This window comes from Mirounga angustirostris, unplaced genomic scaffold (genome assembly GCF_029215605.1).
Source record: "Mirounga angustirostris isolate CCGP_5_RB_7025 unplaced genomic scaffold, mMirAng1.0.hap1 SCAF_12, whole genome shotgun sequence".
Classification (NCBI taxonomy): Eukaryota; Metazoa; Chordata; class Mammalia; order Carnivora; family Phocidae; genus Mirounga; species Mirounga angustirostris.
This window is the reverse complement of record NW_026991720.1, coordinates 15,975,139-15,991,807: the sequence shown is the minus strand read 5'-3', so window position 1 is coordinate 15,991,807 and position 16,669 is coordinate 15,975,139. Positions and strand designations below refer to the sequence as shown.

Here is a 16,669-nt window from a genome sequence, read left to right as displayed (position 1 = left end):
TAGGCAAGAAGAATCTATTTGGCACCCAGATTACCCACTGGGGCAAACTTTCTGCAGTTCAACTCCTCCCTCTGCACCATCCTAGTGCCTTCACAGTGAAGGCACTTCTGAAGAAAGAGCAACAGGGATCAGGGTGATCAGAGCACCACATGAGCTGTAACTCCCAGGACACTGACCAAGGAAAAGTGGCCATACCAAAATGGACCTACAGAACTGAGTGAGAACTGAGTGACTCAACCCCTGGGGACTGAAGTGCACTGCTTCTGAGCCCTCAGCCCTTGTTCCCTTTCTTTTTCTTTTTTTTTTTAACTACCTTGTGGAGGTAGGATTGACATCCTTGATGAGTCTGGAGATAAGTATATACTTATGAAGCCATCACCATAATCTATGCCATAAACTCATCCATCACTTTCAAGCGTTTCCTCCTGTCCTCATTAGTAATTGTTTTTTGTGATAAGAACCCTTAACATAATATCTATCCCCCCACCAGCAACATTTTAAGTCTAAAATACAGTGTTGTTCACTACAGGCACTCTGTTGTACAGATCTCAAGGTTTCATGCATCCTACACAACTGAAACTCTGTACCCTTTGACTATTACTTCCTCATTTCCCCTTCCTTGGATGAATCTGAAGGGCATTATGGTCAGTGAAATAAGCCAGACACAGAAAGACAAATACTATATGATACCATTTACATGAGGAATCAAAAACAGTCAAATGCATAGAAGCAGAGAGCAGAATACTGATTGCCCTTGTCTCCTTTCTTGATACTCAGCCAAGGACAGAAAGGAAAGCTGGGCTCCCAGCAGCTATGTTGGCAGAGGCTTACTGGAGAGGCTTGATTTCTTTGCCCTGGTTGTGTTACCCACTCCGCACCTCCTCATTGATCCTCTTGAGGTTAAAGGCAGAAGATTCCCCTGTTATAGCAAACACACAGGCAAATAACCAAACCTGCCTAACCAGTGCATAGATCCTCACTCTTGAACTTCCATTCCTTGCTCCTAACCTTGCAGGATCTCTTGACAGCTGACCCCAGGGCACACACATTTTCAGATTGGTGGAGAATGGTGCTTTAAGGTGGTAAGGGAACATCTCTCATAGTCCCAGGTCAGTATTCTCCATTATTTTCATTTTACCTCCATTATTTTTCTCTAATCCCTTTTCACCGTTCATAGAATATCTCAACCATACCCCATGGAATGTTTTTAAGCATTTTATTCTTTTAGCAATAAAAAAACTGCTATTAAATATACTTCCTTTAAATATATATATTTTAAATATTGTACCATAAATTCATTTAAAATTAGTTGTTAATAATATTCTTTATAGTAAAGAGTAGTTTTGACATTTTCCCATTTAATTACTGCTACGCTCTTTAATTTACTTAAACTATATATGATAGTACATATGATTTACAGACAAATAATTCAAAATGATGTAGCATGTTTGGTTAGAGAACTGGAAGGTATCAAAAATGCAGACCAAAGTTTAACTATGTATTGTTGTATTAGAAACTGCTTTCAAGATTTGGTGTTTGAAAGTTTATAATTCTGAGTTTCAAAAAGCTAGCTTATTTATTTTTAGGACTCTTATATGTGTTTCTAAATGAAGAAATAAAAGATAAGGGCTCAAGTTATGATTTACAAGCATATTTTCACAATTACCATACAGCTGGGTTTGGAGGCTTGGTTCCTTCAAAAATGAAAGGTCAAATTAGCCAGAATCACGGGTATATTTTTTCTTTGCGTATTGATTTTTTAAAGTACTGTGGATAACTCAATGTTGAGTGAATTTTGACTGAATGAATGTGTAGATGTGGTGAAGATCAGTAAGAGATAGGTTTGTGGAATAAGTACGCATCCTTCCTTTAATCACTGACTGAATATAGCTTTACGTTAAACAGTATGTGCTGGATCAATCCCACTGCCTCTCCAGATCCACTTCTTTCTTTATCCCACATCTCACTGTAAAAAGTTGACTTTCATGGGTTGCCTCAACAGTGCCCCTTGTAGTCTGGTTTCTACTAGATTTGGCCACTGGAGGTACTGAAGGTAAGTGAAGTTGGGGTATTTATTCCCTCAGCTGGTAGGTCACCTGGGCTGGCTAAGTCTTGTGACTAAAAGTTACAGCTCCTGTGAAGGGGCTCTCTCCATCTCCCCCCCTCACCTCTTCAGACTTGACTTGGCCATGACTCCTGCTGAGTTCTTCACTATCCCTTGTAGTTTCTCCACACTCTGCTCACACATTTCAAATCTTCTCTCTATTAAACACTCATCAAATACATGATTTAAGTTTGAGTATGCTACCTCTTTTCTGCCTAAACCCTAACTCTTATGTAATACAAGACTATGAATGAAAACAATGTGAAATTATATAATGTTCATAAAACGTGGCAGCTCGTGGTAGTCAGCAAATGTTAAAAAGCAATTGAATCATGAGCTCTCTCATCTGATATCTATCAAGTGCCACACGCGCTTAGCCAAACACATATTCAAGGCTCAAGAGAAATTCAGCTCAAATATTTACTTTATTCTGATTTTTAAAAGTAGAACTTGAAACCACAACATCTTTAACTATAAACACTCCCTAACAACCCCAAAAGTCTGCAAACCACCAGTTGGGAAAAAAAGTTTTGCTAAGTGAAGTGATTGTTTTTCACCCCATCCCAATGGGTAAATTATGAATAATGTATATGGGATATGTGTGTATGTGTGTGTTGGAGGGTGTGTGATGGTTTAGAATCCCTGAATATGTAAGAATGTACAACCTTACTGATGGAAATTAAGCATAGCAGCAAAGTTTGAAATGAATTTCCAATCCCTTAATCTATAAAATGGAAATAGAGCCACTAGCTTTCCTCTAATCCAGAGTACAAGCCGGGATCCAAAGAAGGATTATTTACCGTCCAGCGAGAGACACAGGTCTAAGACCATCCCATCCCATAACTGCCTGAGTCTCTGAGAAGCTGCGAGCAGCTGGATTATACACAGGGGATGAACATAGTAATACATTATTGTGGGAACATTATGTGAAAAGTTGGGAATCACTGACTTCTCAGCTAATAGCTATGATGGGCAGAGAGCTGTGAGCACTCCAAGATTGCTGCCTGAGAACAGAGGAAGCAAAGGAAACATGGTCACAGCAACTCAGGGTACAAACAGTCCAGTTTTCCCCCATTTGGTTGACCATGCCAACAGAAGACAAGGCCAGAAAAGGGAGCATAATGTGACACTAGGGGATACCTGTCACAAGATATGTTTATTGATTTTCTTTTAATAAAATTCCTCCAACTCTATTATGGCTTAAAAGTTACTGGGGGAGTGTCAGCTATTAGGCTGTCCAGTGAAGATATGTTTGCAAGGCAAAGAGCTTGTTTGTCCAGATCCTTCCTACCCTGCCCATCTCTAACCTCAAAGCTAGCTGTGCCTAAATACCTGTTTCTTCTATCTCTCACACACACACACACGCACACACTCTCTCTCTTATGGGAGAGTTGAAGATAGTCTACAATCTACTAAGTAAGAGAAAGTCCACAAGCCCCAAGGCAACACCAGAAAGAGTAGGGTAGATGGACCCAATGAAGGAAGGCCACATAAGAGTAGAGGGCTGACTTCCTTCTCCCTCACAATGTAAAATGCTAGTAAAAATCGTTCCACTCCCCCTTCCTCCTCCTCCTCATCTTACTTTTACCTCCTTCCCCTTTCAACCTATTTCATCTGTCCTCTTTACAGGCTAGAAAGGAACCAACTAAAGGTCACTGTGAACTGAGGAGATAATACCAGTTAAAATGGAAGGCCATACCCTTGAAGCAGAGATAGGTAGCCTTCCAAAGAAAAACTTGGTAACTAATGCTACAATATGATATTTTCTTTCCAGCACTGGTCAAAACAGCAAAATTCATGAAACTTTTTCTAAGTCTCACTCACCCTCAACACTCCTCAGATAGCCAATATTTCCTTGCATCTCTCTATTGTCAAAAATGCTATGCTGGTCAGCTCATCCCAGTGCTTGATCCAAAAAGTCAATTAACTTATGAGGAATATATTCTTCCAAATTGTCTTGCTTTACTCAATCAAAACTTCCCTTTACTGAGCCCAGCTTACTATCAATTAAAAAAAAAAACAATCTTTGTAGTGTGATTCACCACCAGTTTAACCTTCCCACAGGGTCCTTATATCCCTAAAGTAGATCTTTGTACAAAGAAAAAAGCCATAACACAAATCAATATCATGTCAATAACATGTAGAATCTATGGGGTTTCATAGCATGTGGCCTGAGGACCCACCCTTTCCCCCACCTTCCTTTTCCCAGTGGCCCTCCACTCCAAGAGGCCTTTTACCAACCAGTCACACTGAGAGAGAGAGTAGACATAAACAGCTACAAAATGAGGAGGCCATCTCATTCCAGGAATGGGATAGTGTCCTAAGAGAGCAACACATTTCTTGCTTCTGTGTTGTCCTTTCTCTGTTGAGTTCTGCTCAACCACAATACTGTGTCAACAAAAGTAGAGCTGCTCAACAACCCACGGATTTGCTGCTGCTGAGCCAGGAGTGTGACCAGCCAGTAGTCCCCGGGAGGGGGTTTTAGCAAAATAAGCAGTGGTTCTTTTTTTAACTATGGACAATGAAATTCACCGTAACAGTGTAGCCAACTCTCTTAAAATGTCCTCATACCTGGATTAAGACCCCTGCCTCTTGCAGTGAGTTCTACGACAACTAAAACACCTCTTGAGGAAAGGGACCTGGAGAAATAAGGCCTTTCAGAAAGGGAGAGACGTACTGAGCACTGGATTCGGGTGAGAAGACTCATCTACCTCGGGTGCTTGCAAAGACCTGGGGAGCCTCCCGCGATGGCCATGGGCTGCCGGGCCCCTTACCTTACCACACTGCTTACATTTTCCCTCCTGTCGACGCCTGTGTACCCAGTGATGACGCACAAAGTTCTGTGGGAAAACAAAATTAAATGAGTATGTTTAAATTTGCCAACCCCATTATTAGTTTTTTTAATGTTTTAAGCATATAGATTTCCATAAACCATAATCTGAGCCCCTATTAGCACAAAACCAAATACGTGTCTGAGTGATTTGTTTAACAATAAACATGAATCCGCTTGGAAAACTGAAGCTACTCCCATGCCCAGTGATCTTTGGTATTTGTAGAAGCCGTTCATCGTGTCCTCCCTCCATGTCTTCCTCGTGGCCACACCATAATGCCATTTCTCTGCTTCCTTCCTAGTAGAACACTGTGCAGATGTGGGAGGTCACTGAAATCCCCTCAGAGAGGTAAAAAGGTGGGGGAGATAAGATGGAGCAACAATATCCATTTTTAAAAACAAATATGTATGTAATGCTTTATATACGCCGGACACCAAACATCCGCATTAGAAAGAACTTCAAGAAATTAAGTTCTCAGAAAGAAACAGATCTCCTCATTCAGGACATACAGGAGGAGAATTTTTCATTAGCAAAAAGTGAAGGGAAAGAAAAGCTGAAGGAGAAAGATGACAGAGGCAAGAAATGCGGGCCCATCGTGATGTTTGTACAATGACATTGTGTTTAAACTGTCCTTGGGTTCTAGAAATTAGATCCGCTTTCAAAGTCTATTCTGGTCTTGGGCCATAGGAAATACAGAACTTCCTTTTCCTCCCAAATAGACAATCAGTCCTTGGGCAGGGAGTTAAGGAGCCCCATTACCACTGCCCTTAGGATATATTATAGAGAGAAAGTTGTCTTCAGGCCCAATGGCACAAATAAACTTACATACAACTCATCCTTCTTAGACAAATATATGTAAAATATTTCCTCTTTTTTTCTCTTGCACTTTTCTGAGAAAACACATTTTACCTGACACTAACATGTCTATCATCAGGCCACAACCCATATTTCCCTTTAAAAGGTCATTCAGCAAATACTTACTAGATGCCTACTACCTGCCAGGCCCTGTTGTAGGTACACAGGTTTACAGGAAATAGATCAGCATTGAGGAAAAAAAGGGTTCTATCGACACATGAAATTCAGAGTGACGAAAATACCTCTAACAAACATGAGCATTATCTAAAATGTTACCTCCATTTCTCTTTATAATGTCAAATCAATTCAAGTTAAAACTAAACAAAGATCCTGGAGGAATAATGGTCTTTTAACTATAATAAGATATAAAGAAGCATAACAGTCCCCTAATTAGTCTAAATTTTGTCTTGCTTTTCCCACTGAGGCAGTTTAATAAAACAAGGACACAATTCTTATATTGTTCTCAGAAAGAAGTTAATAATATTTTTGAGTACTCACTGTGTCAGGCACTTTTAAAATGCTTTAAATGTAATAATTATTTTAATTTTCATGAGAATTTTTATGAGTAGAGGTGCTATTCAGTCAGTATGTACCAGAAAAATCCCATGGATTGTTAAAACACTGAAATATTTCTATACTGGTTGATAAATTAGTTTAGTTCCCCTATGATCCCCCTGGCTCCTCCCTAACTGCCATAACACCCCACCTCACCCCACCCCCTCAACATTGGAAATCATTTCTATCCCCTCACTATTAAGCAACTAGAATGTTCATTTTTGGCAGGTGTCTGGGATTCTGTTCCAATGACCTCTCTTTCAAAAACAAATCACATTGCCTGAACAATGCCACTGGGATCCCTCCAGCCCAGCACACTCAGAAGACTGGGCTGTGCCCAACTGATGGTTTTTGTCCGTGTAAGTTTAAGTATCACACAAACAATGCTGGGTCCCATGGCCAGCTGTGGCTCTCAGAACAGTGGCAGCAAGTCAGGAACCTGCCCAGTTATCAGGGTCCACACCACCTCCTGGGGATGAAGTTGCTGGACCCTGCGCCGCTGTACCTCACAGGTGAGGCTGATCACTTCAGCCTTCCATCCACTCAGGTGATGAGAACTCTAGCCCACTGCTGGCTTAAGAATGGAACTAGAGGGTATTATGCTAAGTGAAATAAGTCAATCAGAGAAAAACAAGTACCATATGATCTCACTGATATGTGGAATTTGAGAAACAAGGCAGAGGATCATAGGGGAAGGGAGGGAAAAATGAAACAAGATGAAACCAGAGAGGGAGATAAACCATAAGAGACTCTTAATCTCAAGAAACAAACTGAGGGTTGCTGGAGTGGAGGGGGTGGGAGGGATGGGGTGGCTGGGTGATGGACATTGGGGAGGGTATGTGTTGTGGTGAGCGCTGTGAATTGTGTTAGACTGAATCACAGACCTGTACCCCTGAAACAAATACAAATAATGCATTATGTGTTTTTTTTTTTAAAGATTTTTATTTATTTGACAGAGAGAGACACAGTGAGAGAGGGAACACAAGCAGGGGGACTGTGAGAGGGAGAAGCAGGCTTCCTGTGGAGCAGGGAGCCCAATGCGGGGCTCGATCCTAGGACCCTGGGATCATGACCTGAGCGGAAGGCAGACGCTTAATGACTGAGCCACCCAGGCGCTCCACATTATGTGTTAAAAAAAAAAAAAAAAAAAAAAAGAACAGGGCTGGGGAGGACCTGGCCAGTTGCCAACTATACCATATCTCAATTCACAATGTTTTAGGGCACATTATCAGAGGGTTTTGCTTGAATTATCATTATCATCCTCCTTTTAGAGATCATAAAACTAAGGTATTGAGCAGTGACTTCAGATGTAAGGGTCAGAGCAAGGATTCAAAGCCAGGCAGGCTGGCAACGGAGTCTACACTCTGAACCCCTGGGTCGCTATGCCTTTCCTCTGTGCTGAAAGCTCGGGATCAAGCTCCTTCAGGAAATGATTTCAATGACAGTCAGTAGTAGAAATATTGAATATACAAAAATGTCAGACAATACTATGAGAGAGAAAAATTTACTGTAATTGCTGTTAGTTTAGCAGAAGCGGTGGGAACATGAACAATGTCATTGATGATAAGGGAAATTATCTGCTTATGGAGATTATAAATCACCTAATGACTATCAATTGAGGGAGAGAAATGTTGGAAGAATTTGATGCAATTGCCTATGAAATCAGGGCTGACTCATAGGGTTATTTAGCTAGTGACAGCTCTAATCAAAAGATTAAGGCAACAATTTCCAGAAATCAACAATTATTTAGAAATTATAAGACTGACTTAATGAATCATTTATGTTGCAATATGTGTCACTTGGTAAGCAGATTTATAATACCATGTAATTTAATCTGTTTAGGGAATATAAGGGAACACTTTTAAATTGTTTATTTAAATATTACTATATGACTCAGGAAGTTGTTAAATATTTTTAATATCATTCTTCCTAGAAATTGGGTCACAAATTAAGGCACAGAGAAAGTAACTGAAACAAAAGCACTCCTTGAGAAGAAACTGAGTAACTGCCTCCCATATGGAGCTCTGATTTGAGAGGTCAAGCATCCTTCTATGAAAAGACCTTCTTAGGCCTAATAGAAATTCTATCACTGCTTTAACAGTTTGAACAAATATCCAATAAATGTGTGTTGAGTGGAATGGAATTCTGAACCTAATTTTTTTGATGATCAACTCATGTAGGTGTCACTTGGGAGGAACATCAGTTGCCATATCAATCAGGGGGAAGAACCCAATTTCTATGGAATCACTGCTGTTTTCTAATCCTTACTCCCAAGTACTTTCATTTTTCACACTCTTTCGACTATTATTCACATCTCCTAAATTATGAAGCTGAAATTAGACTCGGGATCCTTACACTGCAAATGTGAGTGACACACTGCTGTTAAGATAGCAAAGCAAGGCTTCTAACACCATGACATCTTTTTATTGTTCATCAATAATCTCTGAATTATTCATATACTATCTTCAAGTACTGGGCAAGGAAAGGGCTATTACTTATGGGTGTTAAAATCTCAGTGATACACTATTTCAGGGTTTATACTCAGTATTGTTAGCAGAAATACATAACACACTTGCTTATTTTCAAACAGCAAATTCAATTCCTAATATTACTCATAGAGTGCATGAAAGAATCTTGAAATTATAACCTAATCTATATAGCTTATGTCTTGGAAAACCGAGGTCCAGAAAGATTCCACCTAGAGGAGTCCTACCAATGTTCATTAACAAACTTCCACATGTCAGACATTCCACAAAGCACAAGGTACAGCGATTAACAATCGCTGCTCTAGATCCCTGCACTGGAGATACCAGAAAGTGGAAAAGCAGCAGAGGTATGATTTGAACCCAGCCAAACTATTTCTAAGGTGACTGTTCTTTCATTGACATTCAGTAAACTATGCAAGGTCTCTTAATTAAGAATCTCAAGTGAGTCATAGCCCTCCTTAAGTTTCATCTTCAAACTGTCCTCTTAGAACAAGAGTTCTTAGGCATTGGGGGAGAAATTAACTCCTGTATAATTGCTTTCAGTCAACAGACAGTCAACAGATCACATCCTCTATGTCCTGGTACAGTGAGTTTGGGACAAATTCCATGAGTGACCTCCCAAAGCTTACACTTCAGGGGGACAACAAACGAGCAAATGAGTAATACCCATAAATAATTATGACATACAAAGTGCTCTGAAGGGGCAGAACAAGGTACTTTGATAAAGAACAATGTGTAACCTGTTCAGAGGAAGTCATCAAAGAAGACCTTGGAGGGGATGATATATGAGCTGAGGCCTAACTCTAAGAAACTGTTAGCCATAAAGAGGTTTCCAGTACAACAGTGAACTACATAAATGTCTGAACGTGGGGAATACCGGGATACATGCCTCAAGAACTGAAAGAAAGTCCATGTGGCAGCTGGATGGGTCTGGAGAGCTAGGCTTGGGCAAGACTACGCAGGGCTTTTCATGCCATGACAAAGAGTTGGGTTTTACTCTAAGTGCTATGAAAACTAATGGAACATTTTAGGATGAAAAATTACAGGATCTGATTTCTGTTTTAAAAATCATCCTCTTAAATCCCGATGGATTAGAGGGGGAAATTAAGGAATCATAAAGAAGCTATTGCAGTAGTCAAAAGAGATCATGGTGTCTTAGTCTAGGGTGCTTGTTGACAACAGAAATGGAGATGAGCAGGTAATTTGAAATATATTTCATAAATAAAATTGATAGGCTGGCAAATGAATTAGATGTGTGGAATACATGAGAGAAGGAATCAATGATCCCTCAGTCTTTTTGACTGAGGACCTGGATCAAGCGTCATCTCATTTTCTGAGATGCAAAAGAATTGAAAAAAAAAGTTTTTATGGTGATGTTCATAAAGAGTTTAGTTTTAATGTTTAGGTTTGAGATGATCATGATGCATTCAAGGGACATGTCAAATGGAACTCTAAGAAGTGTGGACTGGAACTATAAAGTTAGGAGTTATCAGCTCAGATATGATTTTTAAAGCCATGAAATTGGATGAGCTCTCCCAACAAGAGTGGACAGAGAGAAAATATGGCCAAGTACCAAGCCCAGAGGATTCTGTATGACTCAGGGGGAGTGAATGATGAAAGAGAGTGGGAAGGACCCTCCAAAAAAGATAAGAGGAAAATTAGGAAAGATGTCATGACAGGAGAGGTATTTAAGAAGGGTGGAACCTTGAATAATTTGAATATATTTGAAAGATTAAATAAGAACAGAAAAATATCTAATGGGTTTGGTATCTGGGAGATTTTGGCAACATTGAAAAAAAGCAATTTCAGTGAATGGACAGAGTAGAAATCAGATGAGGACAGGTGAAAATGACGGGGAGGTGATATACTAAAAACAGTGATAGAGACAACACTTTGTGGAAGTTTAGCAATGAATGCAAAACTGAGACTTGAACAGCAGTTAAGACACAGTTGGAGGCTAAGAAATATTTTTGCTTGTTTATTTTTTAAGAGGGGAGATGTCAGAGCATGTTTATGGTGATGGAAATAATCTAGAGGAGGGGTGGAGAGTTGAAGATGTAGGAATGGAAGAAATTATTAAGTTCTTGTTGCAAAGACAAGAGCAGGTGTTCAAAATACTTGTGGAGGAGGGTCTGGCTTCACAGAAGAGAAGGGATACCGCTACTAAAAACTAAAAAAAACATATAACCCCTTGCATTAGAAAATGGCCCACGCAATCACAACTGTCTATCTATCTAGAAAGAGAGAAATTAAAGGACAGGGAGCTGAACGTGGACATATGGATCCCCAGGTGGAAATTCACTCAGTTCGTCTTAAAAACACAAAAGGATTCCTTCTAATTTTCTCCTTCATTAGGGCTCTGAGTTATCTTCTGGCCAATGCTGCTGTGCACTTGGGCGGCACTGAAGGTACCCACAAGCCTATCATTTTTCTTGCACTTTCCTCACCCTATGTATAGCCCGCCACCTTCCTATTGCTGACATAATGGCCAAACACAGTGGGAGAAGACAAGTGACGGGGACAACTATTTTTCATCTCTCCACAATGTCCACTCCCAAACTACCCTCCTTCCATGTTTTCTCCTAATCTTGTATTGGTAACGAGATCATTCTTTTTTCACTGTGTGTTCTTCATTGTCATTAAAATGTCAGTGACCCTCTCTGTACTGACACAACTTCTCTATTCCTTTTCTACACATTCATCTATTCTCATAGCTTTAATTACTATCTATATATGTGCTGACAATTCACAAATGTCTTCCCTCTAACCCAATCTTCTTCATAAGCTCCAAACTCACGTACCCACTCAGCGTTCTACTGGGCATCTCCAACTGAGGCCTCAAGGACACCACACACCTGAAAATTCTACAACTAAATTCATCAACTTACCTCCCCACCCCATTCTCAAATCAACTCATTCTCTAACATCTCATTGGTTTTCCAGGGCAGAAGCCTGGTTTAACTCTGGGCTCCTCTGTCTTTGGGCCCATCATCCAATCAATTATTACATCCTGTCAATTTTACTGCCTTCAAATTCATATGTACCAGTTATCTCCACCCTCAATATTACTCATAGTTCAGATCAGCCGTAGAAGAGCTCCTTAAATTGTCTCCATGCCTCCAATATGGCTGCTCTTGAACTATATGGTATTCCCTCCACACTGCAGCCAGAATAACATATTCTACTTAAAATAGTTTAATGCTCCAGGGCACCTGGTTAGTTCAGTCGGTTGGGCATCCAACTCTCGATTTTGGCTCAGATCATGATCTCAGGGTTGTGAGATAGAGCCCCGCATCCGCGGGGAGTCTACTTGAGATTCTCTCTTCTTCTCCCTCTGCCCCTATCCCTTCCTTTCTCTTTCTCTTTCTCTCTCTCTCTCAAATAAACAAATAAATTTAAAAAAAATAGTTAATGCCCCCCCCCAATTACCACGATGATAAAACACTCAGCTTGTAACATGGCTTACAAGGACCTTCATGGCCTAGCCCCTGCTTATCACTTGGATTTCACATATTTGTTATGTTCTCTCTCATTTTTGTGCTTGGGAGCATGTGCTCTTTCTGTCTAGGAGACTGTCGCCTCCTAACTACTGTCCCACCTCACACACCTTCACTTAGATAACTCCTCTGGATCTCAGTTTACTTGCCACCTCTTCCAGGAAGCCCCTTCTCTGGTATCCTACCTCTCTCGCCTATTCATCAGTGCACAGAGCTAGTCTGAGGAGTGTACCAGCTGGGAAGGTTTCCAAGGAGCTAAATCTATACGTGGAACTGAAAATAATCTCCCTGGGAATGTAAATGAAATGGAGAACATATATTTCACAAAAATGACACCTACCACACTTTCTCTTAGGAAGAGCACCATACACAATGGTAACACCTGGGCAGCTAAACTGTGTTCTAAGAAGGATAGGGTCTGTTCATTGCAGCCTTTTGTTTTGCCAATTGAAGAGTGCAATTTGGGACCTGGAGCTAGACTATCCAGGATAACACAGAAGCGCTGAGACCCTCTACCAACAACCTCACCTTCTCTAACTTTTCCATGTTGTGCTCCCTTTCCTTGAAAAAGAGCTAAACGAACCCATCTGACTAAGCGCAGCTCTCCTCCTGTCCTCCCCACTGCTTACCACTAACAGAGCAACTGCTCTTCGCTATGATTTCCTGTTTACTTGCTTGTCTTCACGCCTGGGCCGTGAGGTCAAGGACTGAGCACTGAATGTAGTTCTTCCATCTACCTAGCTACCTACTGACTTAGCAGATAAAAACATTGCAATTCAGAAAGATGAGGTAAGACGCCTCAAATCACACAGCGTCTAGACAGGTATGGAAACCAATCAGGCTCCAGTGTCTGTGGGAATACTCGGTAACTATGCTGCCCCCTGAATAGTTTCTATCCACTCAAAATTGAAAAATGGAGTTAAGATGGACCGTAAGACAATAAAGTGTTATTTACTTCTTACCTCTTCAATTCTACCACTGCCTCCCTACCTGCTCTTTAAGACCTTAGCTCCCCAATGCATTTCATGAGAATAGTAAAGGGCCGTATACACATGCTGAAGAGACTGGGAGATTTTACTCATGGTATTTATTGATGTATTAACAAGAAACCGATGTGGCTTAGAGGGAGCTAGACTTCAGTTTTTAATCCCTGGTGAATGTCTGTTAGCCCAGTGCATCAATGGGAAATAAAGGTGGTATCTGAAGCCAAGCTCTGAAACACTCACTTCTCTTGGCGATCTTGAGCCCCCTTCTCGAAATGTTGGTTTACATCTGAAATTAATCTGTCATTTAAAAAGAAAAGTGTATTACATTAGGGATAAGCACCGGACTAGATTGACTTACCTGAACAAAGCAACAGTGACATATATGGAGACCACAAAACAACCCAAAGAATAAGGAACACAGTGTAACACTTCAAATCATCACCCTAGATAACTATAGAGACCCCAGGCGATCCTCTATCTCCAATCCATGTCTCTTCATTCTCATTGATGAAATCAACATATCTCTAAACAATAATCCTCTTACACTGTAAGTTTGAGAAAAAGAGATAAAGAGTAAGAGAAAATATGTAAGGCAGCTGAAATCACCCAGCTATGTTTCAGATTTTAAAAGTAGGACAACATAAACTTGAGAAATATTTAATATGATGATGATGATTCACACACTGAAATTTTTCTTTAAGTCTTCAGTACTGCCTTTCTTTTAGATAGGCAGGTCTCCCCGTAACATGTCCATCCTCTTTAGTTACTTGATAAGGTGAAAGGAGTATAGAAATGAAAGAGGACATAAGTAAGTGGGATTGGAGCAGCAAAAAGAAATATATATATATATATATATATATATATATATATATATATATATATATATATATATGTTGGTAGTCATCCCTACAAAATAGCAGTTGGCAACAATCGGTAACGTGTTCATGAAAATAATGAATGTTGCAGGGGATGAAAATATTTCAACACATTCACACATGGCAGCTCAAGAACACAGATAACACAGAGACTTACGCATGGAAAGACAGGAGAAACAAGAAAGAGAAGACGGCAGACGACACAATCACGGCTGGAGCCCCCCCTTTCCTGCAAGTGACTGATCCATGGACTCTGCAGAATCTGCTTCTTCTGGAGGCAAGACACCACGGGGATGTCACCTCCAGCCCACCCACACATTTGTGCTGTGCAAGCAGAATGGTCCCCCCGAGGAAGAAAGGAGAGCTGCCTTCTGGCCTGGCTCTCTTCCTTACAGCCACTTTAGGAAGAAGAAACTCAAAAGGTCAGACCAATCTAAACAATGATTTTAAAGAGCTTATGGATTTTTTTTTCTTAAAGAAAGAAGATTTTTCTTTAAGGAAAAAAACATCTTGCGGAAAATTCTATGGGTGAACAACGTTTGTCATTGTAAAAAAAAAAAAATCTCGTGTACCAGGCTCTTCTCTCTAACCTTACCACTCCTCCTCCCAAGAGGCAACATAAAATGATACCGAATTATCCTTCAGCAAACAATAGGGTGAATTAACCTGAAGCACTGGTTTTCCATTACTAGTCTGGTAACGATGTCGGTCTTTCAGCGTTTTCAAAGGGCATGGTTTTGAAAAAGTTGAAAATAGCAAGTGACAGCTTGTCTTAGAAGCCCAAACACTTGCAATGTAGCCAACACTGCAGCAGGTGGCGCTGTCTCACCTTTTCTAGCTGTTCAATGCAGGCGGTGTGGACGACGATTTTACAGACCGCACACTTCCTCCTCAGGGCCGATTTCTACAACATTCAATTCAAAATACAAAAAGAAACGTTACCAGTCTGCTCTGGAGAGCTCCCTGGCATTAAAGAGAGTATACATAATGAAAGCAAACATAAGCAAATTTAAAACACCATCTTAAGCATTTGAAAATAGGGCAAACTTTAGTCTTTTGACCCACCTCCCACCTCCGTATCTCAATGACTTAGGGAGGCTAGATTTTCTCTCCAAAACAGAATACTTATAATAGCTGCTATATACTGAGCATATAATATGAACCAGGCTCTTTACTCTGTTGTTCTTAAGTTTTATAACCTAACAACGTAGACATTAGTCGCCTCCGTTTTTATGGGTTTTTGTTTGTTTTTGTCTTTTTACATTTTTACGCCAGTAGGTAAGCAGCGGGACCAACATGCAGAATTAGGTCTCAGCTCAAAACAGGCACTCCTTCCCTACTGCCAAGAGCCGACATCTCAAGGGGCCAATCGCTTTAGGCTTCTATCCCAGGCACGAATCTCTACGAAGCTACTTGGGTCTTCCCTCAAATCTTCAGCAAAGTAATAAGACAAGCCTAACTCTTCCACCTGGTAATAACAATCAACAGTAATAATAGCAGGAGCAGCTAACAGGAATGCCAGACTCGCTGTGAGTCAGGCACTCGGAAGCACTTCACAAATAGTAGTAATTCATTTAACCTTCAACAACGCTAAGAAATTGGTAGTATTTTTCCTCCCATTTCACGGATGAGAAAGTGGTGGCACAGTAAGCGATGTGTGTGAGGTCTCATAATGAGGACACAGCAGAGCCGGGGAGGCTAGCTCCGAGCTCATGCTTGTCCGCATGACACAGTTTGGCCTCTTGGATGGTCAGTACCAGTTTCAATGCACAATAAAAATACTTTTGGAGGTGTATCTTTCCCCTAACAATAAAACAAAAAAACAAAAACAAAAACAAAAAACCCCAAGCAGCAGGGTGAGAGAGGAACAGGGAGAATCTCGATCCTGCCAGTGCCATGTAAAATCCAAGCGAGGAATGTTCAGGCCTCCCCAGACGGCACAGGCTAGAAGGTAGGTCCGCATGAGTAACTTTGGGGCTTGAGCACTGAAAGCAGCTTCATATAACAAAGCTAATCTGTGAAATAGTGAATCAAAGCATCCAAGTGTGAAAGGCCTTGAGTCCTTATTCTTAGGAAAGGTGCTAGTATAGATTGCTGGCAAGCTGCCCTCTTCTGATGTGTGGCTTCCCCTGTGGAGGTATAATTTGGGAGCCAAAAATCGAGGTATTGCTACTACCAAAGAAGATTAGAAGGACTGCAAACCGCCCCCTTGGAAAGGGCGGTATCAGGAACGTAGCTTCAGCCGGCTCCCTCCCAGACGGTTCCACGCATTCAACGTGGGGTATGCAAAGAGCTATCTGCCTCCCACGAGGCACCCAGAACCCTCCAGCAACTCCACTTGCAGTCTAGACACCTGCTGACTGAGGTTTAGTTACCGGCTTGCAGAGGGCTCTCCTCTGCCTGAGGAAAGAACATGGTCTGGAACATTAAATAAGTTTGACAATCAATTGATTTTGCAAAGAACAAAGGATAAGGGAAAC

General features: G+C 40.8%; 1 protein-coding gene across 1 annotated transcript in view; it reads right to left on the bottom strand.

Annotated features, from left to right (window-relative positions):
* The window catches only part of DGKI (diacylglycerol kinase iota), a 356,177-nt gene that overhangs the window by 229,029 nt on the left and 110,479 nt on the right, over window positions 1-16,669 (bottom strand). The window contains exons 4-6 of the mRNA XM_064574919.1: window positions 15,019-15,093; window positions 13,555-13,611; window positions 4,879-4,944 (exon numbers count right to left, since the gene is read on the bottom strand). The gene's annotated coding sequence lies outside the window, so the exon portion shown is untranslated. The remainder of the gene's footprint in view (window positions 1-4,878; window positions 4,945-13,554; window positions 13,612-15,018; window positions 15,094-16,669) is intronic.